The sequence below is a fragment of the Amblyomma maculatum genome, chromosome 11, assembly GCF_055883805.1.
Source record: "Amblyomma maculatum isolate TAMU_Amacu chromosome 11, ASM5588380v1, whole genome shotgun sequence".
NCBI lineage: Eukaryota > Metazoa > Arthropoda > Arachnida > Ixodida > Ixodidae > Amblyomma > Amblyomma maculatum.
The window spans coordinates 160,423,315-160,436,389 of record NC_139354.1 but is presented as its reverse complement, the minus strand read 5'-3'; the positions used below and the strand labels follow the sequence as shown (position 1 = coordinate 160,436,389).

General features: G+C 42.9%; 2 long non-coding RNA genes across 2 annotated transcripts; one reads left to right on the top strand and one right to left on the bottom strand.

Annotated features, from left to right (window-relative positions):
• Window positions 1-5,176: 5,176 nt before the first annotated feature.
• LOC146175288 (uncharacterized) lies at window positions 5,177-8,668 on the bottom strand. The gene is made up of 2 exons (XR_014702184.1): window positions 8,184-8,668; window positions 5,177-8,088 (listed from the first exon to the last, which is right to left on the bottom strand). It is a non-coding gene; the product is annotated as an uncharacterized LOC146175288 (long non-coding RNA).
• Window positions 8,669-9,263: 595 nt separating this feature from the next.
• On the top strand, window positions 9,264-12,861 carry LOC146175287 (uncharacterized). Its single transcript, XR_014702183.1, has 4 exons — window positions 9,264-9,536; window positions 9,619-9,779; window positions 11,312-11,463; window positions 12,685-12,861. It is a non-coding gene; the product is annotated as an uncharacterized LOC146175287 (long non-coding RNA).
• Window positions 12,862-13,075: the final 214 nt, after the last annotated feature.

Sequence of the window (13,075 nt, the reverse complement as noted above, 5' to 3'; positions counted from 1 at the left end):
GTTTGCTGCTGGAGAAGAGTAAAAATACTGGCATATTTCTGTAGATCTTTCCCTGTGATGACAGTAGTAACAGAATATCTGTTTTGCAGGAATTTATATTTTCTCAAGGCTGGGGACGGTGGCGGCATTGCTATGAACAAAATATTTTTCTTAGCTGTGATAGATATGACCAGCCTTATTTAACTAATACCTATTTTTAAATTAGTAACTGAGGGCTTTAAACTATAGCTGTAATGAAACATTATTCGTCTTATTTAAATCACCTTCAGGGGCTCCCCCACGCACTAACATTAGAGGAGAGGAGAGGTGTCAAAACCTGGGAATTCACGAAGGGCTTGCAAGAGTATGGACGGAGGTCTGGTTCCACCTGGAGCGGGCATGTCGCCTCTTTAGCGAGCAAAACTTCTCGGAGCTCTGGTGTCGGCCGCCTGTTATTTTTTTTTGTGTGTGATGGGTGGTAGACTTTGTTTTGTTGTGATTTCATTTAAATATCTATGTTTGGGGGCATGACATGGATGGTATAAGTAGGATAGAACTTAAAGAAAACAGCAGTTGCTAACAATGAACAATGAATGTTTCCCGGCATGTGTGTTACTCCACTGAACGGCAAACAATCAGTTTTTGATGTGTAAGTACACCAAACAAGCAAGAAGCATTGAGAGTATTCTTCAGCTGGTAATTTTGTCTGATGGTTAGCTTCTTATTTAGGTAACCAGAAAGACCTTAAACAGACTATTTTCTGTGACGAAGAAATTGTGCATGGCAGTTACTGAAGACTTAAGTTGTATCCGAAACTATAGAGGGGAAGCAGTTATATTTATTTTTGGTGATGTGGTCGCATAGGACAAGCAATATTTATGACTCTGACACTGATGAGAAATTGCAAATGAACACTTTACACAAGGGCAGAGGTTGTACTTATGAAAAAGAAAGAAACTAAAGAACAAGGACTACATAAAATGTGTTGAGAAACTATATGGCATTTCAGGTTACTAGCAAACCTAAGAATGCTGCAAAACATGTGCACCTTTGCACCATGATATAACAGATCAACATAAAGCTATGCACATGCAGCCTTTTATGAAATGCACACAGAAATTCCCAGTGCTCCTGCTGCTATTGGAATAAACGGTAGAATTTTACCCCTGGTGGGCACTTCACGCAGGTGCATTGAGCATCCAATGATGCAATATTGTATGCGTGACATTGCGAAATCCTTACAACTGCAAACATACTGCCTTATGCCGCCGTGAAACAGCAAGGCATAGGCTTCCGCCGGGGATCACATAGCGTCGCTTCCATCTTGTGGCATGATTGTTATACTTGCACCGTGGCTCTGTCGCTTTGAAGTTAGGATTGTTATTGTATTCGCCGTACTCTCTTTCATGAGGAAGTCATAGTTTCTTCCACCATAAGCCAGCTAAAGACAATGTGTCCCTTTGCATAAATGCTCGTCTCCCAGCGCTATTAATAAAATTCTCAGTAGTGTGCAAAACAAAAAATAAAGCATTCATTAAGGAGTTGACTTAGAAAAACAAGGGGGCTGTACATACCCCTTAGGTTGAGTGTTGGGCATCACTGCATCACTGACCTTTATTTTAATGGTGGGCTCGTTACTGCCCGCTATCTAGGCAGTGGGCAGTTACACCATCTTTTACTGTCAAGTTTCAAAGATATTCAGAGCAACATTCCTATTTTGAAAATTTACATTTTAAAATGTCCTGCCGTGTTTCTTACCCCTAAGCTAGGTATACTTTTTTTATCTGGACACGGAGTGTTCGACTGCCACAAAAAAAATATAGTCGAAAAAAGTCAGCAGACTGTCCTTCAGATGTGAAGCATTTGCTACATTGTACAGAAAATGCTTTGGACTTCTGCACACTATGCCATTTCATACACAACATGCAATGCTGCCAAAGGCAGTATGCCTGAGTACCGACTGCATTCGTGCCTGAGAAACAGTTTGTCCTACATCCAAGTCTAAAGTGCAGACATGGATCGTCCAACTGAGCTATGGAGACATCTATCTTAACACTGAGCGTATTTGCCACCCTTGACTACAGCAACGGATGCAGAATTACCAGCATTACCATATCTGTCATGTGGAATGTGATGAAACAGCGAAGCAGTGTGAGAACCTCCTTATAGTGCCAATGGCATCAAGACTACCAAAACAGAAGCTGTCATTAAGTTACTGGCCAGACAACAGAAAGGAAATCAGCAGCTCTTTATGTAGCCAACAGCCACTGTGACTGAACAATGTTGAGGAGAATGTTTTCTCTTCTTAGTTCGTAGTTCTGGTAAGTGGAGAATGAGGTGTGCATTTCTTTTTTTTTTTTTTTTTTTTTTACCTGACAGACTATTTGAGAGAAAATAAAACAATGTCCTCATTTCCTACCCAGATTTACATGGTTAATGACATGTACAGAAGAAAAAAAGACCGCCATAGGTATTTTTCCCTTATCCTACTCACTGAAAATGAGGTTCAGTCATTTATTCGTCTTAATAAGCTTTGGCGGGTCGCGATGGTTCGGTACATACATCGCCACTAACTGCTCAGATGCTTTAAACTGAAGGAGGAGTCAAGAAAATGTGCAATAAGGAACTGTGACATCAAAGTTACACAGGCCTACGTGAATGGTATATAACAACACGAGCCCTTTCAAAGCAGTTATTTTCATAGCTGCAGATAAATCAGGTCATAAATGTACGGCACTGCAGTGTTCTAAAAGGTGAGAGAATTGTTATTTTGAAGGCTGTGGCTAAAGGTACGTCGGACGGACCCGATCAATGGTCTTAAAGGTACGTCCGACGGACCCGGTGCGTTTTTCTTCGGGATCCGTCCGACGGATCCGGGAAATATTTTTCAGAGGTACGGCGGACCCGATCGGTAGGGTTCTTCCGACGGACCCAACGCATTTTTCTCCGATATGGGCCTTGGGATCCGTCGGGAAAGCCGGACTCAGATGTGGTTGTAGCAACAACATGGTAGCCATATGTAGCCAAATCGAAGTTGGTATGAGGTGTACGTGCGAGGTGTAAGAAGTATGTACTACATATTGCATGCGTGAAATGTGAAATTACAAAGAATAGTACAGTGGCAAGAATAGTGCCTAGAATGGGTGATATACTACGTGATGGCATGATGATAGGTTTACGTGAGTTGGACCGCGGCAGGGTGGCAAGCACGACCAGAGCGCAAGCGCATGTAATCGCGGTGTTGACGGCCAGCCCGCGGCCCGCACGCCCGCTCATTTGGTCCTCGTTATTATGTGGATTAACGTCTACGGCGGTCGTTATGTAATTATGTAGTTTTGATTCTTCAAAGTTTCCTCACTTCCATCTGTGATGAGATGCGTCACGTAACGCATCGCTTTCTGCTCGCATTGAGGTTTGGTGCTGCAAGTTCTACGTAGTACAAGCGGCGCTGAAAAAGCTGGGCACCGCCGGCGTGTCTCTAGCCCAAGCATCGCGTCATTCGTGTTTGTTGTACAACTGGAGGTGTGGTTTGTGCTTACCGTGAGATGCTGTGATTACGGATTACGTCCTACTAGAGTGCTGTGTGAGACTACGAAGAGTGCTGTGATGAGTGCGCCGATGTCCGGACGGACATCAGTGTGTCCGTTTATGATCGGCGATGTTGCACGTGCATGTCAGTGTTTATTAGGTGCAGTGGTAATTTATTTACACGCGCTGTACAACAATCAGACGAAAATAAGTCATCGACAATTTGTTAGCCTGTACTACAGAGCTCAAAACTCGGAAAATGGGAATGCACGATGCAGTTTTCGCATGTTGGAGTGCACCGAAAAATAAGTGCCCAGCCCACACCGCCGGGATGCGTATTACTACAGGTGAAATGGTGAAAATAGCTGCCTGGCACAGCACCTTTCTAAATGTTCAGGCTTTGTACTATTGTTGAAGGCCACTTTATCATTAATAAAGGAACGAATATGCTTTATGTGTTAATGACTAATGCTTTTTCAACATATTATGTTCATTTTTTTTTCGTTTTTCCTTAGTTTCCTTTGTTTTTCATGCTAGACAAACACAAATAGTACACTTTTAAACTTGTCAGTCCAAAGCTGAACATGAATATCTGCCATGCATGTGACAGCTTTAATGCTAGAAAGGTTGACATGTATAGCATGTACGTACACGCTGCGACATCTTAGTGGCACGTTAGGCTACTTGCCCCAAGGTCGTGATGTTTAATACCAGTGATGGCAGTCGCACTTTGGTGCAGGTGAAATGCAAATGCTTCTGTTTTCTGCAAGATGTCAATTCAAAGTACAAAGCCCAGGCAGTCAAATTAGTCTGGAGCTCACCACTACGGTATTCTTCATAGCTACATATGTCACTTTAGGATGTGAAACCCTACATGCCACAGGTAGGCTGCATTGTTTTTTAGATTTTGTAACCTCTCATCTATGTTTTGCAACATTTGGCTAATTTTAGTTCCCAAACAGTTGCTAAAGATGAAACCGAAGCAGTTCTTGGCATGGTTTGCTGCTTAGATTAATTTGCTAATTGAAGTTCTTTGAAACTTGCATCAATGCTGGACAGTTCAAATAGCAAGCAGTTGAATTACAGAAATGACGTGGATCATGCATTTCAGTTCTGACAAGTGGAAAGTAACGGTCCCCTCCTTGCATGCATAGGTGCCTTTAGACAAATACATACTCGGGTGTGTGATTGTGACGCATATCAAGGGTCAACAGAAGGCCATGTGGAGCCAGTGTGATATTCTTCATGAAGGCTAAAGTAAAATTGTACAACAGCTGCTGTACCATGCAGAAAAAAAATTGATCATTTAGTGTATGATTAACTGACCATGAATAGCATCTTACTCAGAGTATGATGTGATATATATCTGGTTTAGCATCCCAAAATAACTACGGCTATGAGGAACACAATAGTTGAGGGCTCCGGTATGATTTCGACCATCTGGGGTTCTTTTACATGCACTGACACCGCACGGTGCATGACGGCCTATTGTTTCGCCTCTATTAAAATGTCTCTGCTGTGGCTGGAACCAAATCTGCATCTTTGGGTTCAGCAGCCAAGCACTCTAACTACTGAGCCAGCACAACGGGGCCAAGTATCAAAATGCATGCCATTACATTTCTTTCTAGCCTGTGGTTTTCTTCACAGAACTAATGTATACAAGGAAAAGTAAACAGCAAGAAAACACTAGTTTTATTGCACATTATATTCACATTTCAGCAAACATTCTCTAGGAAAAAATTTCTCATAATGTTTTCATGGAAACCATGAACAAAACAAAACAATGCACTTACTCCACTCGAATTATTAATGGGCAAGGTTGCATCTATGCTACTACACTGCGCTTATCACAAAACCACCAGCCCCATCTGCTTTGGCCAATCACTTGATGGAACTAACGGAGACAGATGTCGCACACCACAGACTGGTCGTCTCGCAACATATCTCTGCATATGTTGCATTTCAATTTCATGCCTTTCCACTTAGTTTCAACTGTTGCCAGCATTACTAGTCACCCATCTTTTCTGAAATTCGTTTTTACGCTGTTGGGATCAGCATCCTTGTTAACGACGGTCTCTGGCATTTTAGATGCTATCATTTTCACATCTTCCTCATCTGGAAGAACGAAGGAAATGACAAGCTTTGAGCAGACAAAAAATTAGGGAGACTCCTAATCTCCACCTGTAAGGGTATGGTGTGCCAGCGTTAATGGTTCTTGTCTGCAGATCCCACTGTGGATTCTCGTTAATTTACATGCCCTTTGCTACAAACATTACTACTAATTCCTTAATTCATGTCTCTGTTATCTCAGATATACTCATTAGCATATGGTCGTAGGCTGCCCTGTTAGGTGATAGACAACCTAGCATAGACCTCTGTAAGCCTCAACCTTTCTTAATTGGAGCTGAAACGTTGAAGCTGAAATATTTCAAATATAACTTTGTAAGCTTGGCTTAACAGCTCCTGCCATGTCGTGTGGCCTCGTGACATTTGGCTCGTGGCACTTTTGGCTTGTGCACAGGGGTCATCTGTTAAACACTGGTTAACATGCATGAAAAATACATTTTCACACAAACTGGTGGCAAATGGTCAAGTGGTGCACTGAAGATTCTGAAATGTATACCTATATTCATGCAAGGATCGCATCATCACATAACATGATCAAGAGTTCTATCAGTACCTGTAGTTACATAGCATACCTATATTCATGCAAGGATCGCATCATCACATAACATGATCAAGAGTTCTATCAGTACCTGTAGTTACATAGCATTTCAATGCCCATTAAAGGACCACCTCAGACAATGGTTGTTATCTCAAGACCTGTTCTAACAGCGTACTGACGCCATTCCACTGAGCGATGGACATGTATATGCATACCCTAGATAGCTCATATTGTGGATCTCATTTATTTCTATGACTTCCAAGGAGTTCCTGTCGTCAGAAACTTTATGAAATCGGGGCAGTAGTCTTGAAAGGTGATGAAAAGAAATAACCAGGTTACCTTGACGCAATGCTAAATTAGAGGGTGAATATGCTGCATGAAGATACCAAGAAGCTTGTACAAAGAAAAGTGAGAGTGAAATGGCAGGATTTTTGAAACATTGAAATAAACTACAAACTACACTTGTCAAACCTGTCATTAAGGAATGGAAATCATGCAGTAATCAAAAACGCAACATGGAAGCCATTTTAGGTCATCTTCACAAAACACATACCCACACCTCACACACAGCTTCATACTTATGAAAGAGGACAAACCAATATGCAAGGAGTGTGGAGATGAACTAACAATAAACCATATCTTACACATGCGCCAGAGTCGAGAAAAGAGGAAACATTTTGTACAATTTCCAACAGATCCATTTCCATCCCAGCATGATCCTAGGAGAGACGTGCAAATTTCCTGCATTTTTGGTTTCCTAAAATGTTCCTAAAAGAGCTACATCCTAAAGAACTTTTTTAGTCATTACACACAAAATAAATACATTAAACCTTGTTCTTGGTGCATGGCAGCATTAGTCGCTTAGGCACCATAAAAATCAACACAATGCTGTAAGGTATACCTTGGTTAGCTATGTTATATGAGACAAGCTTTCGGCCTAGTGTGGTCCTTATTCACGTGACAGCGCTGTCATGAGGGTCTATGTCCCAGCGATCGGAAAGTGACCTATTCCAATAATTTTACAAACTGAAGGTGATTGTACAGATTTCTAAAGACTGGAGTGCTCAACTGTTTTATCAACGTCCGCCTGCTTTGACAGCCTGGAGTGAAACTGTTGAAGAGAATACATTTTTGAACATTTAACGCGTTTCTGAAGGCGTTGCTTTCAATTACGGGGCCAACAAAAAGCAGGTGAATGTCAAACGCCGCCTAGATAGGCTTTCTAGCAAGACAGCGGTGTAGCGTGGAAAATCGCTCCGCCGATCCATCGCTGGCGCCGCTGACTTGAAAGGCGAACTGTTCAAACTTATATAGCTACTGACCACACCTGAAACACTGAATTGCGCATGATCAAGGCAGAATTTCTTTAACACTGAGCACTGGTAGCTATCGATTTCGCGCCCAATATTGTGAAAATCTGTCCTCTCTTCGATCATTGATACGTCCACGGTTGAACATTTATGCGCCTCGGGGTAGGCCAGCCGTGGGAACATGGATGCGTGGTTGTAGCAACGATCGCTTGCATGGCACACTCTGCAAAATTCCAAGAGTCAGCTTCTTCAACGAAATGTGCAGCGCACATTTTCTACCGCGTACCTAAGCCCGGCGATGCATGCATATCGATCCCGATCGTTTCAAAGCTGCGCGGCCGTTCAGTCGGGTCACGCTAACCTCGAGCATGCGGGGGTTTAAACTACATGTACACAAACTTCAACGACAAGAAAAAGATGCAGCCTAAGCACTTTAGTCAAGTAATCCCCTATATACCAAAGAACATTGCTGTTCACAGGGAATTCGGATCATTCACGCTTCCGGCTTTCCGGTTGTGCACTCTTGCGGTGCGGTGCAGTAGGTCTTCGCCTCGACGAGTCGATGTGCAGGCCTCTAGTAGATTCGGCATGTCTTCTGCCACGGCTCTGAGGTAGAATTTAAACGAAGAATTTAGCTAAAAACATCCTGTTTCCTCGGTCTGCATGTGAGGAACGAGCATAATGCCATTTCACATACATACTTTGGACTGCCGAATGTTCAGCTGCACGACGAGGTGTGTGTGTGTTGTGCCGGCGCTAGATCTTCAGAGGTCGATGCTGGACCTAAGACAGCGTAAATGCTAGGAATAGCTCGCTCGCATTACGGGCAGATCGAGGTGATAGTTTAGTGCGAAGCGAAAGCTGCTCGTGAATGTGCGTATCTCGATGCCAGCTGGTGGAGCTGGTGCAGTACGTAGCATATCGCCTGCAGCTATGTGCTTGACAGCGATGTTTGCCGTACACAACCCTAAGTGAAGACCGTGATCTATGTTAGAACGGATACACTCTTCGTAGCACCTCATCGAGAGTCGCGGCTAGCTGATATCATAGAGGATGAGATCCATTCACGCGTAGCAAGCGGAATGGGGCCGCGTTCGACGTGCATATAGCCATGAGCCTGTATATCGACGTCCGCCGTATCTTTACGAGAATCGAATGGATCCGTCGGACGTACCTTTAGACACTTCGTTATATTTAATAGGTATCGTTATTCTGATTCTCCAACTTCTTTGTGTAAATCTGCTGATTTGCAAACACTTGACATTAGAACCAAATGTGACAGACTCAAGTTTCTTTTCCAGATCGCTAACCACTACTTGAAAATCGATCAAACAAAATACTTTGAAATTAAAACAGGGGAAACATCACGCCATCGTCACAGTTTGTACATCCCAATGCCGCCTGTCAGAAATGATTGCTTTAAATTTAGTTTTTTCCCGAGAGCCATTAAGGAATGGAATATGTTACCAAACTCCGTTGTCACGTCACAATCACTTAGCGAATTTTTAGATAAACTGCATAATGTTTTATGTACTGCTTGATTTCTATGACAATGTTTTTGTTTTTTTTTCAAGTGGCAAACACAATTATGTATGAAATTTAGTGTTGATCTCAGTGTTTGTTTGATGTGTTCTTGTTCTGTTTCAAGTTTGATATCCACTCCTGTAATAGCCCGCCCAGGGCTGACAGTATGAATAAATGAAATGAAAAATGAAGCTCGGTGTATTTTAGAGGTTCTAATTGTGCCCTACTCTACGTTCGCACAGGGTTTTTTAATATGGCCGACGCCTAGGTTCCTCCGTGGGTTCCAGCGTCGCTGTGCTGCTATAGTGAACTAGAATATAGTCGCTACTGTTAAAACATGGTTACATCGTGGGCTTTGAGCCTTACGCCGACGCAACTTTTCGGGTGCCAGGTCGGCGAAGATGGATCCTGCGAGCGACCGGTACAGTAACACTTGTGTCGAGAGGCCGCGGTAACCGCGGCACAACTCTGGCTTGCAGAAGCCCCGACCATCAGCCTCCCGATCCCAGCCGTTTCGGAACTACGCATTGGTATGTATGTCCGAGTCTTGCAGCCTAGCCTACGTTTGACCGTTGCGAGAGTGCGCAATCGCTAACCGAAGCTTTCGAACAGGTGCAGCTGCGGGCGGTGCGTGCCGATGCCGACTGCTCTTGAGAGCATCTGGCGAGATCCCGGCGGCGACTACGTAGTTGAAGCAGCCGTCTGGGTGTTACAGATCATCCGCATTTACTCCAAATGCTTCTTGATCATGGACTGCTAGTCGAGAACACAAGGTAAGAACCTTGAGCGAAAGGCGACATAACTTGAACAAGCGGCACCTGTTTTTCATTTTCTCGAGCAAGAAATGCTGTAATGAAATCTATTGCGGAAGGCAGTGTTAATAAAATAAAGCTTCCCCTTTAACGTTACTTACCTGCGATCATCTACACTGTCTACAGTGTTGATATTGCGCCACGTTAGCGCGAACACATCGCTGGTTTTCATATTTTTGTTTTCGTAGAAGCGCATGAGCACGACGTTTCACCATGCAAATTACTGGTTTGCTTAATTCCATGCACGAGTAAATGAGAAAACACGCATCATCTGATAGTGTGAACTTGCTAAATGGAAAGGGCATACACATTGATGTGAAGTAACGAGGGGGGGGGGACGCTGTCCGGACACATTTGCTTGTTTTATTAGCCAGGTATGACCTTCAGCAAGTGCAGCACTTCAAAACATAAATACATAAGGAATGCCACAAGAAATGCAGTAAATAAGTACAAAAGCAATCTCATTTCGGAGGACTCTGTGCTAAGTGAAATTGCATGCAGTGAAGTAGCCTGTCTCCTGCGGAAGCCGTGGGAAAATGCACTAAAAAACGACACAGAAAAGAAAAACACACAGAGCAGGACTGGCTTCTGCAGACGATCACTAACTAGCCCGACAACTCTTGTTATAGCCTGTCCCCACTTGCTGCCAGAACAATCACCATACCAGCACTCAAAGTTTTATTTGCTAGTTTTTTTTTTACCCACTTGCATTAGGTGAGTGTTGTATAGTGTGCAAATATAATTAAAAAAATTGACTTCACTGATACCATCATCAACACCTGCACACAGTAAACCTCTCCAAAATGCTTTGACACTGACATTTTACATGTGCTGAAATGTAACAACCAAAAAAAAAAAAAAAAGAAAGACGTTCTCCCAAAGGCCAGTACACCGAAACTTCCACAGTTTGAGTAAGTGTTGGAAATTTTACAGTTAGCAAATGAAGTTATAGAGTAGTTTTGCGGCACTTGCAGAAAGTTTGGCACGTGCCGTGTTGTGGGAAAACAACTGAGAGCTGTTGACAGAAGTGCACTTGTAGTTTATGGCTCCTTCGAATAGAATGACTCCATGCACAGAGCTGCTTAATGCATAAGTCGCATACTTAACATCTTCGTGCTATGCGGATGATATCAGCGTGGACATTGACATCGGCCACAACACTAGTATAGAGGGTGTAAGACGACTACCAGGTTTTGTCAGTCAAAAGCTGCATTGCCTTCAGGCATTATTTTGCTGCAGTAGCAAATTGTGATTGCACTGGAGTTCTAATATTGGGTGGGTCTCATTCTCTCTCAATCACCTGCAGCAGAATTCAAAGTTTGCCATACTTCCAGGGAGAATAAATTGACAGTGAAAGTTACACTGTACAGCTTCTGTTAGACGGGAATTAATTGTACAGATGCATGAATAACTTTCAAATTTGTAAAAGACCTAAATCATATTTTCATTTTGCTATGCTGAAAAGTGAATATTGCTTTTTCTCTTGTCAACAGGAGGCACCACTACATCTGCTACAGCCAGCTTGCGCACTGGCTTTGGGGATGCCTCGGCAGACATCACAGTAAAGTCCTCCCTATTTGTAATGCAAGCCAAATAAGAGAAAGGTTTCCATCTGACAGTTACACTGGTTTCCAGTTTGTGCAAGGTTTGTAGAGTCATCACCTTATTCATTCTGAAACAAGCCGGAAAATATGAGAAGAGAGAATTGCAGGACAGCTGGACTAATAACTGGAATTTTACTAAAGGATAGAGGCAAAAGAAGACTTGCACAGAGATGCACATGTAAAAAAGGCCCCAAAAGACTGTTGACCGATTTCTTAGCCACACATACGTCCTTAGCCTTTGCAGTATAGTGTGCCTTTGGACTTGGATCTGTGGCTTCCCTTTTGTAACGAGTGGTTCTTGACCATAAGGAATTTGCTTTTTATAGATTTTGATTTTTTAGACCCTTTCTGCTTTCCACGCTTTCACTGCTTTGGGGGTTTTTCGTGCACGTGCATTTCTGTGCGAATCTTCTTTTGCCTCTTTCCTTCAGCAACATTTCAGTTGTTAGTCAAACTTTGTCTTGTGCTCCTCTCACGTGTTTCGTCTTCTGGCTGGTTTTAAGATGAATCAGTACCAACTCATCCATTTGTTAGTCTTGTTGATATCACTAGCCTGACTGCACCCACTGCTGGGCAAATGCTTCTCCCATATCCATCCGAATAACCCGATCCTGTGCCAGGTGCATGATTCTCGCAAACTTCCTAATTTCATCTGCTTGCCCGAGTTTCTGCCGCTCCCTGCTAAACTTGCCTTCCCTTGGAATCTAAAAGACATATATAGGCTCACTTAGAATGAATTTTGTGTACTCACTCCCTTCCTTTACCTTTGACGGGTAGAATTTTTCTTCTTTTGGAACTGACCGCAGATACATCAGCTGCATCCATATGATCCCCGCAGACTTCCTAATCTCATCTGTCTGCCCGAATTTCTGCCGCCCCCTGCTACGCTTGCCTTCCCCTGGAATCTACAAGACATATATAGGCTCACTTAGAATGAATTTTGTGTGCTCACTCCCCACCTATACCTTTAATGGGTGGAATTTTTTTTAGCACTGACTGCAAATGCATCATAATTGTGCAGTTGTGTATATACCTGCTTGTATAGATGTCTCTCCCATATCTATCCAAATAACCCGATCCTCTGTCAGCTGCATCCATCTGATCCCCGCAAACTTTTTATCTGCCTGCCTGAGTTTCTGCTGCCCCCTGCTATACTTGCCTTCCCTTGGAATCTACAAGACATATATAGGCTCACTTAGAATGAATTTTGTGTACTCAATCTCTAACTATACCTTTGTCGGATGCATTTTTTTTTTATTTAGCACTGACCTCAACACATCATGATTGTGAAGCTGTATATACACATTTGTATATTTAGGAGAGAGGAAGACAGCAAAGAAGCGTGAATAAAAGATGTCTTGCTCTAGGTCAACTTCCTTCTAGCCTAAAAATTTTGTATGCATTGATGAACCTGCGGCCAACCAATAAATTATTTTGAAAGCAACATGTCTCTAACACTCACTTGGTAACATTATATAATGCCCAAATGTACTACAAAGTGGTGGTCCTTGTGGCACTGAGAAACCTAGATTTTCTAGTTGCCGCGTTCACCTTTACACGACCTCGAAAAATAGTGGCTCATGGGGAATAGAAAAATCAAACCGTTTTCTGCAAAAGCTGCTTTGAAAGGTGGCCACTGTTTTCAGCATTTTG